This window comes from Spermophilus citellus (assembly GCF_964194105.1).
Source record: "Spermophilus citellus genome assembly, chromosome: 7".
Lineage (NCBI taxonomy): Eukaryota > Metazoa > Chordata > Mammalia > Rodentia > Sciuridae > Spermophilus > Spermophilus citellus.
This window is the reverse complement of record NC_138188.1, coordinates 132729345-132751402: the sequence shown is the minus strand read 5'-3', so window position 1 is coordinate 132751402 and position 22058 is coordinate 132729345. Positions and strand designations below refer to the sequence as shown.

Below are 22058 nucleotides of genomic sequence, written 5' to 3'. Positions count from 1 at the left end.
AGTTACTAATTTTAATATTTATTGATTTTAATGACAGAAAGAATGAAGGCAAAGAAATTGAACAAAAAAAGGAAATGTGAATAGAAAGAAATATATGAAGAAATAGAAAATCTGCACAAAAAATGATAAAAATTCATATATATGTTTAACATCATATAACATGAGAATTTGGGTTTCTATGTATATAAACATACATATTCCTACAGCTGGGACTCATAGCAAATGGAATACAGAATACTCTGGAAACATTAACAAGGTTAGCTTTATAATATTTAATTTGTGGAAATGATTTTCCTTGGGAATTTTAAGATATCAGAAATGTATATTAAATATTTTAAGAGTCATTTTCTAGAAAAATATTTCTTCTCCAAGGTTACAAGCTACTTGAAATATGCTTTGTTTTATTACAAAATCTAAACATGCTCAAAATACACTCTACTGTCCTGTTTATCTAAAAATAACAAATAAAAAATTCAAACAATCTGGCTTTATTGATAATATGTAAATGGATTTAGAAAGGTATTTATTTCCATGATATATAGTATTTGTATTCCCAGAAATCTGATTATTTCAATTGTACAACACAATAATAAGAAGTGGAGGAGATGAAGAGCTGTGATAGTGTTGGGAAAGTTTCAGCAATTTACATATTGTCAATGGAAGTAAAATATGTCATATTTATGATTATCACTGGTGACATTTTGATTGATAATTTTCATTTCTGCATTTAAAACCATGTTCTATATATTTCTTCTTATTATTATTTTTTACTTTGTTTTGTTAAAGCAAAGAAAGATGCTCATTCTGTAGAACTGATTTTTATATTTATATGTTTGGCTCTTTTGCTTGTTTTGTTTTGTTTCAGCTTTGATCTCTTTCTTTATTGGGGTGAGGGGTAGGTCTAATAGAAAAAACAGGGTTCTTGAAATATATGATTTTATAGATACCTCCAACCCTCTATTCATTATAACTCTCCCCACCTCAGAACCTTATATTTTATCCATGAAGGTAGAGTAGGGTGTCCTTGACTGGAAAGCATTACAAAGAAAGGAAGATAGGAGAGATATGGGAAACAGCCCCTCTGTGAACAGGAGAGCTGATAGTCATAAAGATGGGAATAATAGATGGTCCCTCCATGGCTAAGATCCTGCACCATCTGGGCCATCTCATTCTCCATGGCATTATTAGTTCTGGTGATTTCTGCTTGGTGACTTTCATGGAGCAGCTAAGGCTTCCAGGTGGTGAGATTGACAGAGGTGTGTATAAGGCTCACCACCACACACAATCTTTTTTTTTTTTTTTGAGATTTTTAATTTTTTATACATGACAGCAGAATACATTACAATTCATATTATACATATAGAACACAGTTTTTCATATCTCTGGTTGTACAAAAAGTAGAGTCACACCATTTATGTCTTCATACATGTACATAGGGTAATGATGTCCATCTCATTCCATACTCTTTCCTACCCTCATGACCCCTCCCTTCCCCTTCCTCCCTTTTGTCCTATCTAGAGTTCATCTAATCCTCCCATGCCCTCCCCCAACCACATTATGAATCATCATCCTTAAATCAGAGAAAACATTTAGCATTTGTTTTTTGGGGGATTGGCTAACTTCACTTGGCATTATATTCTCCAACTCCATCCATTTACCTGCAAATGCCATCATTTTATTCTCTTTTAAAGCTGAATAATATCCCATTGTGTAAATATACAATATTTTCTTTTTTTAATTGATTATTTAAAGCATTACATAGCTCATGATATATCATCTTTCATACATTTGACTCAAATTGTGTTTTGAACTCCCATTTTCACCCCAAATACAGATTATGCACCAAACAATGGAGCTGCAACGTTCATAAAACAAACTCTCCTCAAGTTCAAGAGTCAAATAGACCACAACACAATAATTATGGGTGACTTCAACACACCGCTCTCGCCATTAGACAGATCCTCTAGACAAAAGCTGAATAAAGAACCTATAAAACTCAACAGCACAATCAATAACCTAGACTTAACTGACATATATAGAATATATCAACCATCATCAAGTGGATACACGTTCTTCTCAGAAGCACATGGATCCTACTCAAAGATAGACCATATATTATGCCATAAGGCAACTCTTAGTAAATATAAAGGCGTGGAGATAATACCATGCACCATATCTGATCATAATGGAATGAAATTGGAAATCAATGATAAAAGAAGGAAGGAAAAATCCTACATCACATGGAAAATATTTTCTTTATCCATCTACTGAAGGGCATCTAAGTTGCTTCCATAGTTTAGCTATTGTGAATTGTGCTGCAATAAACATTGATGTGGCTGTGTCCATGTTGTATGCTGTTTTTACGTCCTGTGGGTATAGACCAAGGAGTGGGATAGCTAGGTCAAATAGTGGTTCCATTCTCAGTTTTTCAAGGATTCTCCATACTGCTTTCCATACTAGGTGCACCAGTTTGATATTTTTAATGTCAAACCAGTCATCTTGAAGTTAGTGCAGCTTTCAACAATCTTCAAACTTATTCTGATTTTTCTTCTGGTAGAAGTCATATTGAAGACAGTGGACTATTGTTGCCCTGGATAAGCAAATTAAGAACATATTATTTTTAAATGTATAACTAAATTGACACTGTCAAGACATCATTGAATGAACTGAAATTCACCAACAATCAACTGAAGATGATGAGAAGGTGAATCTGAAGCAGTCTCTGACTGCTAGGAAAAATAGCCACATTTTTATCCTTTATTCTGCTAAATAAAGGTATGAATTATTTTAGTAACTAGGTATAACTTTTGATCACATAAAAAAGAGTAAATGAGAACTAAATTTAAATACCAAATATTTTCCATCCTGAAACAATAATGATTATGAAATTACTTTGAACAGACTGGGAAATGTCCTTGGTTGTTGTTGGTTAGTTGGTTTTAACAGCAGCTGAGAAAGCTGAATGAACTGGATTTTCCTAAAAACAATTTATCTTTCAATTAAACCAAAATTGCAGTTTTTTTATTCCTATTTTGCTCTGAAGTTTAAATAGGTATTAACCATTTCCCACTTTTCTCCTTACTGATATATGAATTATATATGGGGTCTAAACAGTTTTTTTCCTCCTTATGTCCACTGCTTAATAAAGAAAACAATAAATATACAATGTGGCAATTCACTTTTAATGAGAAATTAACTGTACTTTCTTTTAATCTCTTTTTTCAACTTCCCCTCACTGCAAATATCGAGGAATGGGGTGTCAGTTGGTTTACTAGTAATTTGTTATTAATGTACTGGTAATGCCAGGAGTTACTAGATAAACAGCACCCAGAAAAAAAGAATATTTGGGTTCATAGCCTATGACAGGAAACCGCTAAGTTTCAAAACTACATAAAGGCACACTTGGTATGCACAATTTGTTTTCAATCAGCCAGGGAGATGTCAAAGTTCATAATCATGAGTCACCTCCTCATCTGAAAGAAAAAAAAAAAAACATACCTATCTATACAGACCCAGATGCAAGCAAATGTTATTTTAATTTGGATACAGTCATTTGATATTTGTCAGGTCTGCACTATGCAGAATGCTCACATGATCTCTGCCCTATATGAGATAGCATTTCTTCATAATGTTAATATGTAAATATCAATTTGCAAATTTCTAAAGCACTTATTAGATGATGCATAACCTTGGGCCATCATAGTGGGCTATTCTTCACAAAGTCAATAATGATAAGTTTTATAAGTTCTAGAGTATTTATAACATCTAGAGAAGTAAATTAAAGAAATGTTACATGGGTGAATGAGAAGATAGGGAGAAACGCAAGCCATACCAGGGTAATCAGAACGTTTTCCACAAAAGTCAGATCTGTGAATGGGTAATGGAATGCAGGGCTGGAGGGGCACTGTAATTAAGAAATGTGGTAAAAAATGACAAGAGGTTAAGAGGGAAGGCAAGCTGATTTTTGTGTTTCACCATTAAATGGGAATAGCACATAGAACTTGAGGAAAATGAGAACTTAGGCAATTTAAGAAGGCATTTTCTGTTTCAGACATAGATTGTTTCACTAGACTTTACACAATCTAGATAGATAGGATATTCCTAATAGTTGCCTCCATTTTATTCTGATTCTAAATTTATCCAACTAGCAGTTCCAAACTGTCCTAATTCTGAGAACTTCCACAGAGTGCAGAAACAATTCTTAGAAATGGAAACATTCACATGAGTTTATATAGGATAACACTGACTCTTACACTGATCCTTTGTACATTGTATAAATGTAATACCCTGCCTGAACAATATCAACCATTTAAATTTTTTTTCAAATCATACATAAAACCATGAAAATTGTACATGTTAATGAGGTACTATGTAATGCTCTATCTATGTATACATAGCATAAAATTCAAATGAGATTAAATTTGTTTATTTCCTCAAACACTGATCATTTCTTTATGGCAAAATCTTCAAAATCCTTTCCTCTAGCTTTCAGAAATGTGTAGTACATTATTGTTATCTATAGTCACCCCACTGTGCAATAGCACACCAGAGATCATTGCTCCTACAACATCAAATTTTAAGTGAACTGATAGAAAATCATTTTGGAAACTTCAAAACTAGGGATCAGATACCGAAGCCAAATAATCTCTATCAAGCTACATTTGTTAAGTCAAGACATGTTTCTGATGAAAACTGGCCTCCCTGGATGACATTAGCAGGAGCCCCTCACTCAGTATGGTCCCCTGGGGGCAGAAGAGATTTCTTATTAAAGTGGATTCTCTAGCAGTGAGCAAGTACCAGCCAGTCACATGGTAGGTACAAAGTGCACTGCTCAGATGTGATCGGATGTGCATCTAAGTTGTTCTAAATGTGACATAAATATACACTGTGTCATCAGTTTTTCAATTCTTTAGTTAAAATAGATTAATTAAAGAAAATATTTTTGGGTCAGATATGTGAGTTACATATATAAATCTGAAAAACATCCTTACCCTTGTGGAATTTATTTAATCCCCAGCAGTTAGGTGCTATATTCTGCCTCTGACTACCCTCTTCTGTCTTTGTCAGTTCCCCACTTCTATGAAGCCTATCCTCCCTACCCAGTGATACAAGGCTGTTTCTTTGTTGGCATACATATCTTGAGATATTTTATATTTACCTAACCCATTTATGTGAGTTATTTCATATTCCCAGTAAAATTCAATAACTTTCATGGCAGGGAAACTAGCTTACTATCAAGTCCCATGCTCTATTTTGAACTAAACAAAGCTCTAGGTGTTCTTTTTTTCTAATTTGTTCTAATTAGTTATATAGGACAATAGAATGCATTTTGACACATCATAAATAAATGCGGTATAACTTCTCATTCATCTGGTTGTACATTATATAGGATTTCACTGGCAAGGTAATCATATATGCACATAGGGTCATAATCTCTGATTCATTCTATTATCCTTCTTACCCTCACACACTCTCCCCTCCTTTCATTCCATTCTGTCTAATCTAAAGTACCTCTATTCTTCCCTAGTCACCCCACCACTCCTTATTGTGAATTAGCATCCAATACCAGAGAAAACATTTGGCCTTTGTTTTTTTAGGATTGGCTTATTTCACTTAGCAGGATATTCTCCTGCTCTATTTACCAGCAAATGCCATAATTTCATTTTTCTTTAAGGCTGAGTAATATTCCATTGTGTATATGTACCATGGTTTATTTATCCATTCATCTCTTGAAGGCACCTACGTTTATTTCATAACTTAACTATTGTGAATTGAACTGCTATAAACATTGATGTGGCTGTGTCACTGAAATATGCTAATTTTAAATCCTTTGGTATATTCCAAGGAGTGGGATAATCGGGTGAAATGGTGGTTCCATTCCAAGTTTTCTGAGGAATCTCCATACTTCTTTCCAAAGAGGTTGCACCAATTTGCAGTCCCACCAACAATGTATGAATGTACCCTTTTCCCCACATCCTCACCAATATTCATTGTTATTTGTATTCTTGATTGTTGCCATTTCTAACTGAAGTGAAATAAATCTCAATGTAGTTTTAATTTGCATTTCTCTAATTGCTAGAGATGTTGAACATTTTTTCATATAATTGTTGACTATTTGTATTTCTTCTGTGAAGTGGCTGTTCAGTTACTTTGCCCATTTATTGATTGGGTTATTGGGTTTTTTGACGTTAAAATTTTTGAGTTCTTTGCATATTCTGGAGATTAATACTCTGAGGTGCAGGAGGCAAAGATTTTCTCCCATTTTGTAGGCTCTCTCTTCATGCTCTTGATTGTTTCCTTTGCTGTGAAGAAGCTTTTAAGTTTGGTACTATCCAATTTATTGATACTTGATTTTACTTCTTGCACTTCAGGAGTCTTGTTGAAGAAGTTGGTTCCTGAGCCAACATGATACAGTGTTGGGCCTACATTTTCTTCTACTAGGCCCAGGGTTTCTGGTCTAATATCTAGATCTTTGACCCACGTTAAGTACAGCAGTGATGAATCAGCTGGAAGAGAAATTAGGAAAACTATCCCATTCACAATAGCCTTAAAAAACACTGAGAATCAATCTAACAAAAGAGGTGAAAGACTTCTATAATAAAAACTACAGAGCACTAAAGAAAAAAATTGAAGAACACCTTAGAAGATAGAAAGATCTCCAATGTTCCTGAATAGGTAGAATTGCTAGTTCAGTCAAAATGGCCATACTACCAAAAGTGTAATCCAGATTTAATACAATTCCTATTAAAATTCCAATGATATTCTTCATAGAAATAGGAATCATGAAATTCCTTTGGCAAAATAAGAGGCCTAGAATAGCCAAAGCAATCATTAGCGATAAGAGTGAAGCAGGAGGCATCCCAATACCAAACCTTAAGCTAAACTTCAGAAACATAGGAACAAAAATGGCATGGTATTGGCACCAAAACAGACATGGAGACCAATAGTACAAAAAACACAGAGACAAACCCATATAAATATAGTTATCTCATACTGGAAAAAGGAGTCATAAACATACATTGGAGAAAAGATAGCCTCTCCAACTAATGGTGCTGGGAAAACTGGAAATCCACATGTGGCACAATGAAATCTAACCCCTGTTTCTCACCCTACACAAAACTCAACTGTAGGTATTCTTAATACAGATACAACCTCTAGTAGTACTATAGGTCAGGTTCTGCTTAAAAAAAAGACTTTGATACAGATAAAAACAAAGTTTATTCTGAGGGTTCTTGGCAATAATACCTGTGATAAAATAAGGTGAATGGGATCATAGGGAGGCAGGAATCAAATTTGCTTTGAAATTGCAACAAAGACCTCAAACTTAGAAGTATGGGAACTGAAATGACTATTAAGAATTTTCCCTAATTGAAAAAAAATTAAGCTTTTAGCCCCAATATTTAATAATCATCAAATGTGGGCTTGTGAGAGAATCACTGAAGACATCAGTGGGCTACACTGGAGGGCAGTTGAGGAAAAATACCGGGTCCTGAGTAAGATGATCTGAGAAGTGCACCATAGCATCCCTTGCAGTCCACCCCTATTATTGCTCAGATTTCCTTTCTTTGCTTTAAAAGTTCACCTTATCTGTAAACATCTCATTTAATATTCATGATAGTATCTTTTCCTGATGAAAACCACATGAGGAAGGTTAGTAGAAAAACTATACAATTGATCAACAAATTTATGAAAAACTGTTCAATTTCTCCAGTAATTAGAGAATGCAGATCAAAACTACTCTTAAGATTTCATCTCACTCAAGTCAGAATGGCAATTATCAAGAATACAAGAAATAATAAGTGTTGCCGAGGATATGGGGGAAAAAGTACATTCATACATTGCTGGTGGCACTGCAAATTGGTGTAACCACTATAGAAAGAGGTATGGAGTTTCCTAAGAAAACTTGGAATGTAATCACCATTTGACCCAGCTACCCCACTCCTTGGTCTAAGGACTTAATATCAGTATACTATAGTATACTGAGGACTTAAAATCAGTATACTATAGTGACGCAGCCACATCAATGTTCATACCAGCTCAATTCACAAAAGCTAAACTGTAACCAACCTAGATGCCCTTCAACAGATGAATGGATAAAGAAACTTTGGTATATATACACAATGGAACATTACTCAGCGTTAAAAGAGAATAAAAGTATGGCATTTGCAGGTAAATGGATGGAGTTGAAGAATATCATGCTAAATTAAATAAGCCAATCCCCAAAACCAAAGGCCAAATGTTCTCTCTGAGAAGTGTATGCTGATCTATAATGGGTAAGAGTGTGGGGAGAATGGAGGAACTTTGATTGGGCAGAGAGGAGGGAGCAGGGAGGGGGCATGGGGGCAGAAAAGATGGTGGAATGAGAGGAACCCTAGATACATGTATGACTGAATATATGGTGCAACTATACATCGTCTTCAACCAGAGAAAGGAAAAGTTGTGCTCTATTTGTGTACAATAAATTGAAATGCATTCTTCTGTCATCTATAACTAATTAGAACAAATTAAAAAATAAAGATTAAAAAAAAAGCTGGAGTCCCTGGGCTGCAGCTGTTCTCAGAACCAGCTGTTCCTTAAAACCTCCTTTCTCTAATAACCATTCTAGATTCCCCCTCCCCTCTGCTAGCACTTCTGTGGACCTACATGGGACATAGGCTAGATCCTTTGACTCACCACTCTGAGTCCCTGTCACTGTGAATTTTCTTTGGTTATAGTTGCAGTACTTATTCATTTTCGTCAAAATTGGGTAAGAAGCTCCAAGAAACAACCAAGGGGAACACTCAGAAGCCACATTCATTCTTGCCTTCCCTTGTTAATAATAGCAGTTCTAACTCCTCTGAGGTCATTGCGACCCCTGTCAGCACAGTGATTCCTTTCCTTTCCTGAGCCTCTTGTTGGAAGGAGTTTGCAATGACCTGGTGGCAGACATACTTAAAATAGAAATGGAGCTTTTACTGTGGTGAAAGCATTTCACTTCTGAGAACCCAAACCTCTAAATTCACAGAGATGAAAAGAAGAAATTCTCCAAGTGGTAAAAAGTAGCCATAACTATAGGCAGGATTGAAAATCCATGATAAAGTATGTCTTGAGTCCAGGCAAATATGAAATCGCTGTCTTTTCTGAGGAGCAAGGGGTTCAATAATTGCATACTATGTGGTGGGTTTGTCTAGTGGGATGGGATAGTGGGTGGCTCAGCATTGGTCTCATTTGTTAAGACTGGACAGTCAGCAATGCTAAAATATTCTTGTGTGAAGAGTATGTTGTGGGTCTATGTATCTCCAACACCATGGGTATTCTTTTATTGTCCCTATTGTGCCAAAATTGTGCTGGCCAAGGTCAGAGACTACATGAACTCTCAGTCATATTTGTCTAGTTGGTTATTCAGTGTCTCTTCTGTGGTGGACATTAACATATCATACAAATGAAAATTAACATACAAATCCCTAATGCAGGTTAGGTCCATTTATATGGCTTACTTACCTCAGGCCTCAATGTCCCCTGCTTTTTTCCTCTGGGCCCCTGACCAACAGGCCAAGCTAGTCACCATGACTCTGACTTAACACACATTCTTATCTCAAACAACTGTTTCTATAAAAAGTGGATTGTCGAGTTGACTTTATGAACACCTGCTCATTGAGAGACAACATTCACACTCGGTCTTTAAGGGTCCACACCTCACTTGGTCTCTAGAGCAAACGTCTAATTTTAGCTTGTTAGTGCATACTGAGCTTACCCATCTGTGAACTAACTCAGCTTTTTTTTTTTTTAATCCACCATCAGTGGATCATAAGGGATCTGGCAGAGATGGATGAATGTGAACTAAATAAAGAGCAGCAGTGTAACAATAACAGATGACGTGAAGGTCTGGGCTGCCTGTTTATTAATGAACTTTGGGCTTACCTATGCCAGATCGTGAGTGTACTACTCAGTGTTCTCCAGAGAAACTGAACCTATAGGTAGATAAATTTATTATGGAAATTGTCTACTGTAATTTTACAGGCTGAAAAGTCTTATAGCCTGAAATCTATAAGCTGGAGAAGCATGAAAGCCAGTGGTGTGATTCATTCCAAAGTCCTGATGGGAGTCTAAAGGCCTGAGAATGAGGAGCACCAATGTCTGAGGGAAGAAGAGGATAGATGTCTCACCTGAAGCCCTGAGAGAAAATTTGCCTTTTTTCCACCTTTCAGTTGTATTGGGGCCGTCAAGAGATTGGGTAACACCTGCCTACATTGGTGAGAATAATCCTCTTTACTCACTTTACTGATTCAAGTTCTAATCTATTCTGGAAGCACACTCAACAGATATACATGGAGATGTTTCTACTATCTATAAAGCAGTCAAGATGTTTTTACCATCCTTAGTTCAGTCAAGTTGACATTTAAAAAAAATCGTGACCCTGAGTAAAACCAGTTCTTTCTTAAAAAGGGATGCTGCTAGTTCATAAACCACTTGAATCAAATGTATGAAATATGATATGTCAAGAGCTTTGTAATGTTTTGAACAACTAATAAAAAAAAGAAAAATAAAAAAAAAAGAGGATGCTGCTGGAGTCACCCAATCTTATGACTTGCTCAGTCTGAGAGAACCCAGCTCCTAATGGGTATTTTTTAGTGGACTGATCACCCAGTGCCCCATAGTTAAGCACTTTGTTTCTCCCAGAGCCAAGTACCATCTTCAAAACCTGTTTTCAAATGTTGTATAATTCTCTTAAGTACATTATAGGGTCTTGCTTCAGAACTCTAGAGTGATACCGTCCTATGAGTCTACTCGTAAACTCTACACCATATTATCAGTCAAGGTTACATCTAATACCATGGAGTCTTCTGAGTTATATGGCCCAAGCACAACTGCTGCTTGCACCATGGCCCAGAACCTGCAGAGCTTTTGTCTGGATCCTCTCAAACTTACAGCTTCCCATGTTACTTTGTAGACAGATTAGAGAAGTATTTCAAAGTGAAGATTTTGTTTCTCCAAAACCCAAAGAGACCTACAAGGTGCACTGCTTCCTTCCTAGGGGTAGGAAATGTGTGAGATACAATCATGTGTCCTTTGCTTTGCATGAAATGCACCAACATGTCATAGAATGCTGATGGGAGAGGATCCTGAAATTTGTAGGGTTTAATTTCTACCTTATGGTGTGCATATGACTTAAAAATGCCTTTAATGTTCTTGAGACTTCTTATTTATCTTGTATGATTACATGATATGATTGATATATAGTGGAACAATGTGATGTTCTGCATAATGGACTCATGGTTCAAACAAGACAATGACAGAATGAAGGAGAGTAAGCCCAGACCTTGGTCAAGACTGCAGACAAATTCTCCTTTCTCCCACCTGTGAGTGTGAACTGCTTCTGGTCACCATAACTGATGAAGATAGAAAATAATTCATCCCATATGATTCAGCTCTCCCACTACTAGGTACATATAGCCAAAGGAAATGAATCTGTATATCAAACGAACACTTTCCCTCTCATGTTTATTGTGACACTATTTACAACAGCAAGTATTTAGAATCAACCAAGCTATCCATAAATGGATGAAAAGATAAAGAAAATATGGCATATAGTCACAATGGAATATTATTCAGCCATAAAAATGAATTAAGTACACTCCCTTGAGACAACATGGATGGAACTAGAGGACATATTAAGTGAAATAAGCCAGACACAGAAAGTCAAATACCACATGTTCTCACACCTATGAAAAGCAAAAAAAAAAAAAAAAAATGATCTCATCTAAGTAGAGAGTAGAATAGTGGCAACTAGTGGGAGGAAGGATAGAAAATGTTTGGATAATGGGTACCAAAATATATCTAGATAAGAAGAATAAGTTCTAGTGCTCTGTAGCACAATAGGGTAGCTAAAGTTTACAACAATATATTATGCACCTAGAAGAGAGGAGTTCAAAATTTCCCAAAACAACAATAACGAGAGACTTTTAAGGAGATGAAGGTGCTAATTACCCTGATTTGCTCATTACATGTACCAAAGTATCACACTGTACAAAACTATCACACTGTTCTCCATAAAAATGCACAATTATTACATGTCAATTTAAAAATTACAAATGAAAAAGTCTTCATTTAATTGATCAGTGGACACATGTATTGGAGACCATGTCAATCTGCTCTGACACAATATGACCTGCAGGAGAGCAGCCACAGTCAGGGTAAATACTTGTTGGAATTTACAGTAATTTCTATTATCTTTCAGGATTTGTTTTTGGTGACCAAGCTAGTAAATTAAATGGAAGGAGGACAGGAATTCCTGTCTGCATCATTTAGTACTTTTAAAATATCACTAATCCACTATTGTTTTCAATTGTATTAACTCAGAGTTCAGTGTAAAACAATTCCACTTGGCTTTCATTCCTGTTAGCTCTAATGTTCAGGCAGAAAACCTGATGTTGAGGTTTTGCCAAACACCAAACATGTCCATTATAATTTTACACTTGGGAGGGAAGGAAAGGATTCCCAGAGAAGTCCGTGAACATATTTTAACCATTTATTCTTTGACTCTCCTTTGTCCCCTTGCAGGGAAATTCTCATACAGACCATAATGACAAAAATAGCCAAGAAAGTACTGAAAGACAAAGGGATTTTTGTTTTTCCATTTTTGTACAAAGTGGACTGGATCTGGGGGTATTTTGCCACTGAGCTACATTCTCAGCCCTTTTTATTTTGTGTTTTCAGAGAGGGCCTAGCAAAGTTGATAAAGGTTTTGCTAAATTTCTGAGACTTGCCTCAAACTTGTTGAAAGACAAGGGGCGCAGGACTGATCACACCCACACCTGGGATAAGAAGCGGGTTTATGGTCAGGAGCCTGATGAGGCTGCTCTGCTCAAAGAGAGGGACAGTAGCAGCAAGCTAGGGACACAGCAGCAACTCCCCCTGGAATGTTACCTGTTATAGGCTAGAATCATGCTATGTGCTAGGGGTGGGTTTGGTCTTGACTGACACAGTAAGCATCCCCTGATCTTGTGGAAGCCAAGTTGGTTTCTTGGGAACAAAGACAAGCAATTTTCCTATCTCTCAGAAGGGGAACAGAGAAAAAGGCACGTCCCTTTATGTTCTCAAGGACAGAACAGGGAAACTAGTACAGGGGCCAGTAAGTTGTCTCTTATCTATCTCTCAATGAGAGAACAGGGAGAGACTGACAGGTCTCCAGGCTGGTAGGTTTCATCTTGGGCTAGTTTGTATTTCTTGGGAATAAGAACAGTATTCCAAAAGTGGGGAGGGTGGGGGGAGGAAGATGGCTGCAATGATGCCACTTGGAATCCTCCTGCCTAAGACTCCCCAGTAGCTAGGATTAGATGTGTACCTCTGCTTCTGGCCAAGACAAAGGAGTTTTAAAACAAATAGATATATGAGTTCATTAGTATTAACCAAAATAGTAACTTTGTCCTTCTCAGCAAGAGTTTCCCACTAAGCACTGTAATACTTAGGTAATCATATGGAAGTTTGATTCCACTAATAAAACAATCTATTTTAAAATAAACAAAAAGTACATACAAACTCAGAAACTTTGTTTCATGAATAGTATCTAATTCTACATTTCAAAACCATTTGGGATGGTTTATTAATGTAGAAACATAAGTTTTAAAATTATTTTACCCTCAGTAGATACTCAGATTATATGATGTGAGAAAAAATAAGAATTTACAAACTACTAAAGAGATACACTGGGAAGAGTTTGGAGATCCAGCGGTAGAAGAGTAGCTGGTATTTGACTCATTGGCACTTACTGATTCCTGATTCATTGCTACTCATTAATTTACACTACCCCCAACCTAAATTTGCCATTTTATGCTTATCCAATCACTTTGTGTTATAGAGGTGTTTTCACAGAAGGCATTGCAGAATCCATACTTAGGTTTTTCCTTTCTGTGTTAACCCATATTACATGTTATCTGTCTGTTGCATGTACCTATCTCCACAGTCCCCAAATACAGAATAGCTCTTGTTAAGCCTTAAGTATACAAAGACTGATCACATGCCAGTGGAGAACAAGCCTTGGTCCTGGCCCTCGTGGAACAATCGTTTACTATGGAAGATGATCCTGTTACCGAATGATCACAGTGCAATAATACCAGGCAAATGCAACACAACTGGAGCAAGTGCAGGAAGTTTCTATACCTGATACTTTAAAAGTAAGCCTTCAAAAGAGAGTCTCACCTCAAACAAGACCTGGAAAATGAAAAGGAGTTAAGCCATGCCTGGGAAGCACTAGGTTTGTAGTGAGACAGAAAGATCATCCCAAAAGAAGCAGTCCAGCTGATGAAAGGTCTAGGCAAAGGTCTTGTTCAGTCTAAGTCCCTGAATGTATACATATTTTATGTATTTTGTTAGCTTCAACTTCCAGTGCTTCAGAATAATAAAAAAGTGCACACTGAAAATAATAAACATGACTTATATTTGGTATTAAACAGGTATACAATGAAACTTTCTCTGTCCAAAAAGCTAGTAATATAAACTTTATGAACAAAGTTTTTGATTCTATAAGGTACAGCATTCCATTTTATCCTTTTTCTGATGTTTATAATGATAAATAGGTTGTCATCCTAATTCATCAGGGAAACATTTTGTAAAACCACATGAAGACTAATACTATGATAATGTGCATCTATTACATGCAACCTTGAGGGGAGAATTCATAAGTAGTAAAGAAGTAATTTTGTGTTATGAAGACATTTCTTATTTTAAAATAGCAGAGACGGAAGTTAAGGCATTTACTAGTTTATAGGCAAGTTGAATTATTTTCATGATGCAGTTTTATTTCTATGATCTATTAGATTAAGAATAAAAGATTTTGACAGTATCTAATACTCTGAGCAAGTGAAAATGGAGAACATTGTTTTATACTTATAAATTAATACTTTAATATATTTCTCAGAGATTGTGTGTGTGTGTGTGTGTGTGTGTGTGTGTGTAATATATCAAGTGCTTTGTTAGAGAACTATCCCCGGGCTTATACTGATGTTTAGAGACAGGAAATCTGAAAACTCATGATTTGTCTATAAAGCCTTTTTATTATTCTGAGCTTTTTTTAAACACATTGAATATGAGAGTGTCCACAGAGGAAAATGCTGTATTTCGATTATCACTTGATCTAAGTCATTAGCAACCTTATAGGCAAAGTATTTTTATGGTTAAAAAATATGGAAAGAGTATAATGTCCTTTAAATGTTCTTTTACATTGGTGTTTGGATCCTAAAAGCAAGGGAAAGAATGCTGTAACAGCGGTGATATGAGCAGCATTGAACAATGTTGTTTCATATGCAATGATGATGCATAACAGGAGAAGCCAAAATGAGTCAGATGAGAGTATATCAAGTCCATTTTGCTCGTTTTGATTCAGAGGTTTTTTGCTAAAAATCACAAGCCAGTCTTAGTGGCAAGCTTCAGAAAACTTGCACAGCTCTGATAAGAAAGGACATCGCTCATAAATATTCATTAAAAATTACCTTTTCTGGATCATGAATTTTTCAAGCAGACACTGATTTGACCTCTACAAGGAACAAAATCCAGCCTATAGTGGAGTGTCTCCTATTTCTGACAAAAAAAGGTGAAAAATTGGTTTTCCCAGCTAAGCAGCTACTTTGTACACTGTGTGAGGTCGAGGTCAGTTACCTCCGCGCTCCACACACTTCAGCATTAATATTCATTTGAATTACAATCTTTAAATTCTAAAGTCCTGTTCATACTTCTTTGAAAAATTGATTGTAAAGCAGGACAGGGTTTGCATTTTAACTAATTTTTAAAGTAACTTCATCTAACTTCTCTGTTGTTAAAAAAAAAATGTATGAATTCAGTCATTTTCTTTAAAAAAAAAATCACATCTGCCTATTTTGAATTTATACACCCTCTCCCCAGGGATAAAAGCCACATTTTTTCCCTGGTAATTATCTGCAGAGTGGGTGAATGGATGGAAACATTTATGTTTCTCAGAAATCTATTATTCATATTTCATCTTAATATAGCTCCTCAGAATCCATACACACAAAAGGAGCTTATTTGGGGGTATGTCTTTTTGTTTCATTGTTATTGCTACAATATCTCAGTGGGGTATTCAGCTAACCACCTGCATTGTTTAAATAAAGTAACTGATAAGTAGAATATGAATTATGATAACTAATAGAATTCAAGCTTAGCATCTAAATCACAATGTTTTCCAAGTACTTATCTCAGGTTCTTGTTTTAGTATAAGTTCTAGGAATGTTTCACTTAAGCTCTGTGATTCATATTTGGGTTACTTCAAAGAGTAAGAAAAAGTGGCCAAAATAGCCCCATAGACATTATTGTTCAGGCTGTTGTGGAATCATTTTGATTTTTTCCTTTGTGAAGTTAAGCCTTAGTACAAGTTTTCTTATTATATTGAATTCTAATCTCAGCTCCTTTATTTTCTAGACTTTTGACCTTCAACGTATTTTAACCTTTCTATATTATGTCTTCTTTTTTTCTCTCTCTTTTTTTCTTTTTTTAGTAATGAGCATTGAACCCAGGGCTGCTTTACCACTGAGCTACATCCGTAATCCTTTTTAATCTTTTAATTTTTAAACTTTGAGACAAGGCCTCACTAAGTTGCATAGGCTGGCCTTGAACTTGAGATCATTCTGCCTTATCCTTAAGAGTAGCTGGGATTACAGGTAAGCACCAATATACCAGGCTGCTTTGTCTTCTTATAGAAAAAAAAATGAAAGTACAAGTTCTAAAGAAGTTACAAGAAACCTGGATTAAAACCTGCACTAAGAATTAGTTAACATTTAGTATAAAATTAATGATGTGACTAATTTGTAATTTATCAGGAAGACTGGTAATAATGACTTTTACTGGGACTTAGTCTTCAGGAGAAGTTATTGTATCTAATTAGAACGTTCCTATACTTCTCCCTAAAAAAAAAAAAAAAAAAAAAGTCTTTAAAGGATCAATAAAAGAGAATAGGAAGCTGGAGGCCCTGCTTCATCTAATTTCTCATCTTTTACTCATTTGTTCATCATTTATGTCATCTTTTCCTTCCTCTTTAGTTAGGTGCTATTCTAATTAGCCTAGAACAATTCACTGAGAATATAGCCCACATATCATTTCAATGGTCTTGGCAATTTAATGAGTAAGGTGCTGGTACTGCACTTATTGATCTTCTCTCCTTCTCTAAGTTCTTTATGTAGATGCTCCTAGACACAAGGACCCTTAGCCTGTCTATCTCAGAAATAATGGTACATGGCCCCAGCTCCCTTGTGCAAATAATGTGGAATGAGGAACAAAAGATGTGCAAGTGAGGCCCAGGGCCATCCTGGAACTTACCCATTCTTTCTTCCGCTACTGATCCAAGGGCATCTGTACACCAGGACTACCAAGATTTAGCAAAGGAAAGTACATGACATTCAGTCATATTTGAATTTCAGATAATCAGCGAATAGTTTTTAGGATAAGATTCTACCAAAAAACACTGTTGAAATTATATATATATATATATATATATATAGTTATTTTAGCTAAAATTTAAATTAAACTGGGTGTTTTATATTTTATCTGGCAACTCTCTCATGAATTCCAAATTCAATTAATCTCTAATATGAATAACATAACTTCTTTTAAATTTTTGCCCATTATCCTTCTCAGTCATGTAGAATGCCAGAGTAAGTCCCCAGTGAAGTTTATACTTCTGTTTTAAACTTAGGAATAATGCCATCAATGTAAATCACCAGACACATCTGTTGTGCTTTTATTTCTACTGTGAAGTGACATGTTACTCCAGGGCTTAGCCTCCACATTCACCAACTAAAGTAGGATTTCTTAACAGTCAAAGATGCCCTTAAGGATCTATTGGGATGTTGTGTTGTAGGCTCTTTTGCAGTCTCTCAGCCAAATCATTATGGTCTGGGAAGTATTGCTATTATGTTGTCGATGTCCATGTTGTTGTTGCTGATCACCAGACTAAATAGGTGACTTGATGCTGGAACCCTATTGTATGAGAGACAGTAATTAGTCTGCTCCTGATAATAGTTTTAAAGTGCTTGTTTATGTAATCTCCATATTAAAATTTGATCAATTGTCAGAAATATCATTTTATTTCATTTTAGATTTCTAGAGGAAAACAACATTACAGAAAGAAAGGAAGAAGAAAAGGATGGCAGAAGACACAAAAGTAAAGACATATGGAGAGAAGAAAGATGTAAGAAGGAAGAGAGGAAAGGAGGGAGGAAGACAAGGAGGGAGAGGAAAAACGAGCTTTCAGAATTATATTTTTCAGAGCTATTATTTCTTAAATCTTACCGACAAAGACCACAAATACCTACGAATGATATGATAATTCACATAGAAATCTTTTAAATAATATGGAATTTTCAGATTATGCTAAGCGAAGCTAGCCAAGCCCTAAAAAACAAATGCCAAATGTCTGCTTTGATATAATGAGAACAACTAAGAACAGAACAGGAAGGAAGAGCATGAGGAAAAGACTACAGTAAACAAAGACGAATGGGGGGAGAGAAACGGGGAGAGAAGGGAAAGCACATGGAAATGGTAGGAGACCTTCAATGATACATAAAATTATAAGAGGTTATGAGGGGCAAGGGGGAAGGAAAAAGAGGGAGAGAATTGAACAACAGCAGAGGAGGTAGAGAGGGAAGATGGGAGGGGAGGGGAGGGGAGGGGGGATAGTAGGGGATAGGAAAGGTAGCAGAATACAACAGTCACTAATATGGCATTATGTAAAAATGTGAATATGTAACAGATGTGATTCTGCAATCTGTATTTGGGGTGAAAATGGGAGTTCAAAACACAATTTGAGTCAAATGTATGAAAGATGATATATCATGAACTATGTAATGCTTTAAATAATCAATAAAAAAAAATAAAAAATAATAAATAAAAAATAAATAAATAAATAAATAAATAAATAAATAATATGGAATTTTCAATGTGAGGGCAAAGATGTATTGTACAACAGTTGGATGAGAAAATTTTATATTAGGACAGGCCTAAAATAACTTTACCATAGTGCTTCAAGAACGAATTTAATTGTTTTGGTTAAAGAAGTATATTTGTTGTTTAAGAACGACTTCAACTTGTTCTGCACTGGGACAAAAGAACCGATCATGAGAATGCAAACGTGTTCAGACGACTTGGGTAACAATCTTCTGATGTTATAGGATTGCCCTGCCATGCCAGGAGCTCTCAGGGGAAGTTCATTTGGCTGCTTCGCTCTGCAAGCACCATAATAGCTACATTTTTCTTGAAGGCTAGAAGTCCATTTTTAATATTAAAAGCAATATTTTACCATGTTAAACTTCTATTATCTTTTTGTTTTTATGTGACACTTAAAATTAGTTTCTGACAGAAACAACTTCATATACACGAACAAGTGTATCCAGCCGATGTGTTTGGTGTGAGAAGTGCAGTCAGCAGAGGAGACTTTTATTATGTTTTACATTTGATTGTTTATGCACGACAGTCCATTTAAGCTGAGTTTCAGCAAGGCAGTTGCCAACAAGTCAAAGCCTGGAAAATAGCACATTCTTTCACAAAATAAAGAATGGACAGGCACCTACACCAGCTTACAAGTTATTCTTTATGAACAACAGAATTGCTTTTTGCCCATTTCAAACAGAACCCTAAATGTGCCCAGCACAGCAAGAGAGAGCAGAGGAAGCAAAGGGAGTTTAATATTCCAGCCCAGCTCACTGGAAACAGCCACCACAAAAACACTAAAATGACAGAGCAGTGTGCTGTAGAGCAACATGATTTGTCTGCTTTAAATGGAGAATAATGGTTTTAAGTTTAGAGCAGAACTGAAGGGCTCAATTACTATTCATGGATTCTGAATTGTTCTACTTTGGAAACTCCTTTAGCATGAAATGTTCATCAAAATCAATGCATGAAAGTATAAAGAAAAAAACACCCCATTTCCCATATTTATGAAGGACTTCTCCAATTTAGAGCATAGAAAAATTGGGTCACCAATTTACACAAACCCACCTAGGCAGTAGGATTAAACATTTTAAAATAATAACTTTTGGGTAGATGTTGAAGTTAAAGAATTACACACAGACACACACATACGCACACACACACACACAACACCCTTTTAATTCTTATAATTTAATTCTTTAATTCTAATAAAATGTAGAAGACGTTACTACCAAGGCATCAACTATTTTCTTTAGTCTTTGAAAACTTTACTAATAAATAGCCAGAGAGTTTTCTAAAAGTGAGAACTGTTTTTATTGGAATTGAGTAAGTTTTCTGAGGACATCAGTGTAATTATAAAGTGGCAGATATACCACTTCTCGAATTAGTAGCTTTCATGTTAAATAAATATGGAGCTGAAAAGCAAGTACTCAGTAATGAAATAGTTGATAATGCTTTGGTAACTAAAGTTAAGTGGACTTTCTCATTTATTTTAAACATATTTCCTTCACTGTTATCATGTTTTCCTAAATTTATAAAAACAAAAGTGGATTACCTGATTACCTATTCATGTATTTTAAAAAAATTGCCTGTTGTGAAATATATTGATTTTGATCAGTTTCTCCTCCACTTATTTTCTCATGAGCATGGTATAATCAAAGAAAAACTGATGATAAGCTAAGGCAAAAATACATCCCTTATGTACTGACTTGTTAGGAAAGCATTTGCTTTTATATTGACATTGGCAAAATTTCATGTGGACTATTATGTATTATAATTGCATTTCATTTGCCATATTAAAAAATGTCAAATCCTAAAACCAAGCAAAACATTATCTGTGCTATTTTTTTTCATTATGTAGGAGAATGGTAAAGTCCTGAAGGCAATTTGAAAGCCTTAGTTAACCAGCTCCTTCTGTTTGCATATTCAATCCCTCAATGTAACATATGCATAATTTTATCATCATTGTGTGCCATCTGGAGTATACTGATTGAACTGCAGTTTGAAAATGAGGGTTAAGAGATAATTTGGTTGCATACATTTAGAACTGAAATGTCTCTCATGGAGCAGAACAGAGTTATTTAAAAACAGAACTATGACTAAAAGATGAAAATATATTCCATAAACTCAAGAAAACCAAGGAAGACAATTATAAGTCTTTATGCTTTTTCACTTGAAGCCTTCTTTAAATTTTAACAGTGGTATTCTAAGGGAATTGTTGCAAAAATCATTTGCACCTACCCCTTAAGTCAGTAATCATCTTTTAAATTATTTTACACATTGTCTTTATCAGGGAAGATTTAATACATTATTAATAAACAATATCAGCTAAGTCACTGGTGTATAACCAATTTATTATTATTATTATTTTATTCTATTTTTTGGTATATTATCACTTAGGTGAGGTGTAAAACTTGCAATAGTTCATCAACTTGAGCATTGTAGCTGAGTGCAATTGCTTTGGAAGCTCATAAGTACCATACTGAAGGCCAACAATATTTCTAGTTGAAAATGTTTGCTTTTATTTGCCATAGTGTGATTCAAGTGGAACACTTTATAACACCCATTCTGAAATACAGTTACTTCTTATATATTTATAAGAACTATAATTTATCAAAGATTCTCTTTCCCCAAACTTTATGTTTTCCAAATATTTTTAAATACCATTAAAATCTAGAGCCCCCATATTATGATGGGCTCTTATATTACATCATCAAAAGTTTAGCTAATAATAAGGAAGTTATATGACCTAGACTTGCTGAATAATTCATCATTTTCAGGTCTTTAGTTTATATTTATTTAGTTCATATATATATATATATATATATATATATATATATGAGAGAGAGATTTAGATAGATATAGATACACACACACACTACATACAAACACACACACTATACTTTCTTACTTGTGAAGAGAACTTTTTAAAAAATAACTTTGCTCAAGTAATTCCAAATTAATGCAAAAAGGAACTCAATACTAACAAGTGACCACCTATTAACCTATTACTGAGCTGTACCTCCCCAGTACTTTCCTGTTCAAACTAAAGGCAACTTTCAAACCAGCTCCTCCAGAATCAGAACCTTCTCCCTCTTTTGCAGTCCTTCTATGCACAAGATTTCTGGCACTATCTGATACTGTTG

At 35.2% G+C, this 22058-nt stretch overlaps 1 long non-coding RNA gene across 2 annotated transcripts; it reads left to right on the top strand.

The window, feature by feature from the left end:
- Positions 1-10003: 10003 nt before the first annotated feature.
- Positions 10004-18344, top strand: LOC308653058. 2 transcript variants are annotated; one of them, XR_014022978.1, is made up of 3 exons: positions 10004-10232; positions 16487-16649; positions 17157-18344. It is a non-coding gene; the product is annotated as an uncharacterized lncRNA (long non-coding RNA). The 2 variants fall into 2 exon arrangements; XR_014022979.1 differs by lacking the exon at positions 10004-10232 and adding an exon at positions 13943-14153.
- Positions 18345-22058: the final 3714 nt, after the last annotated feature.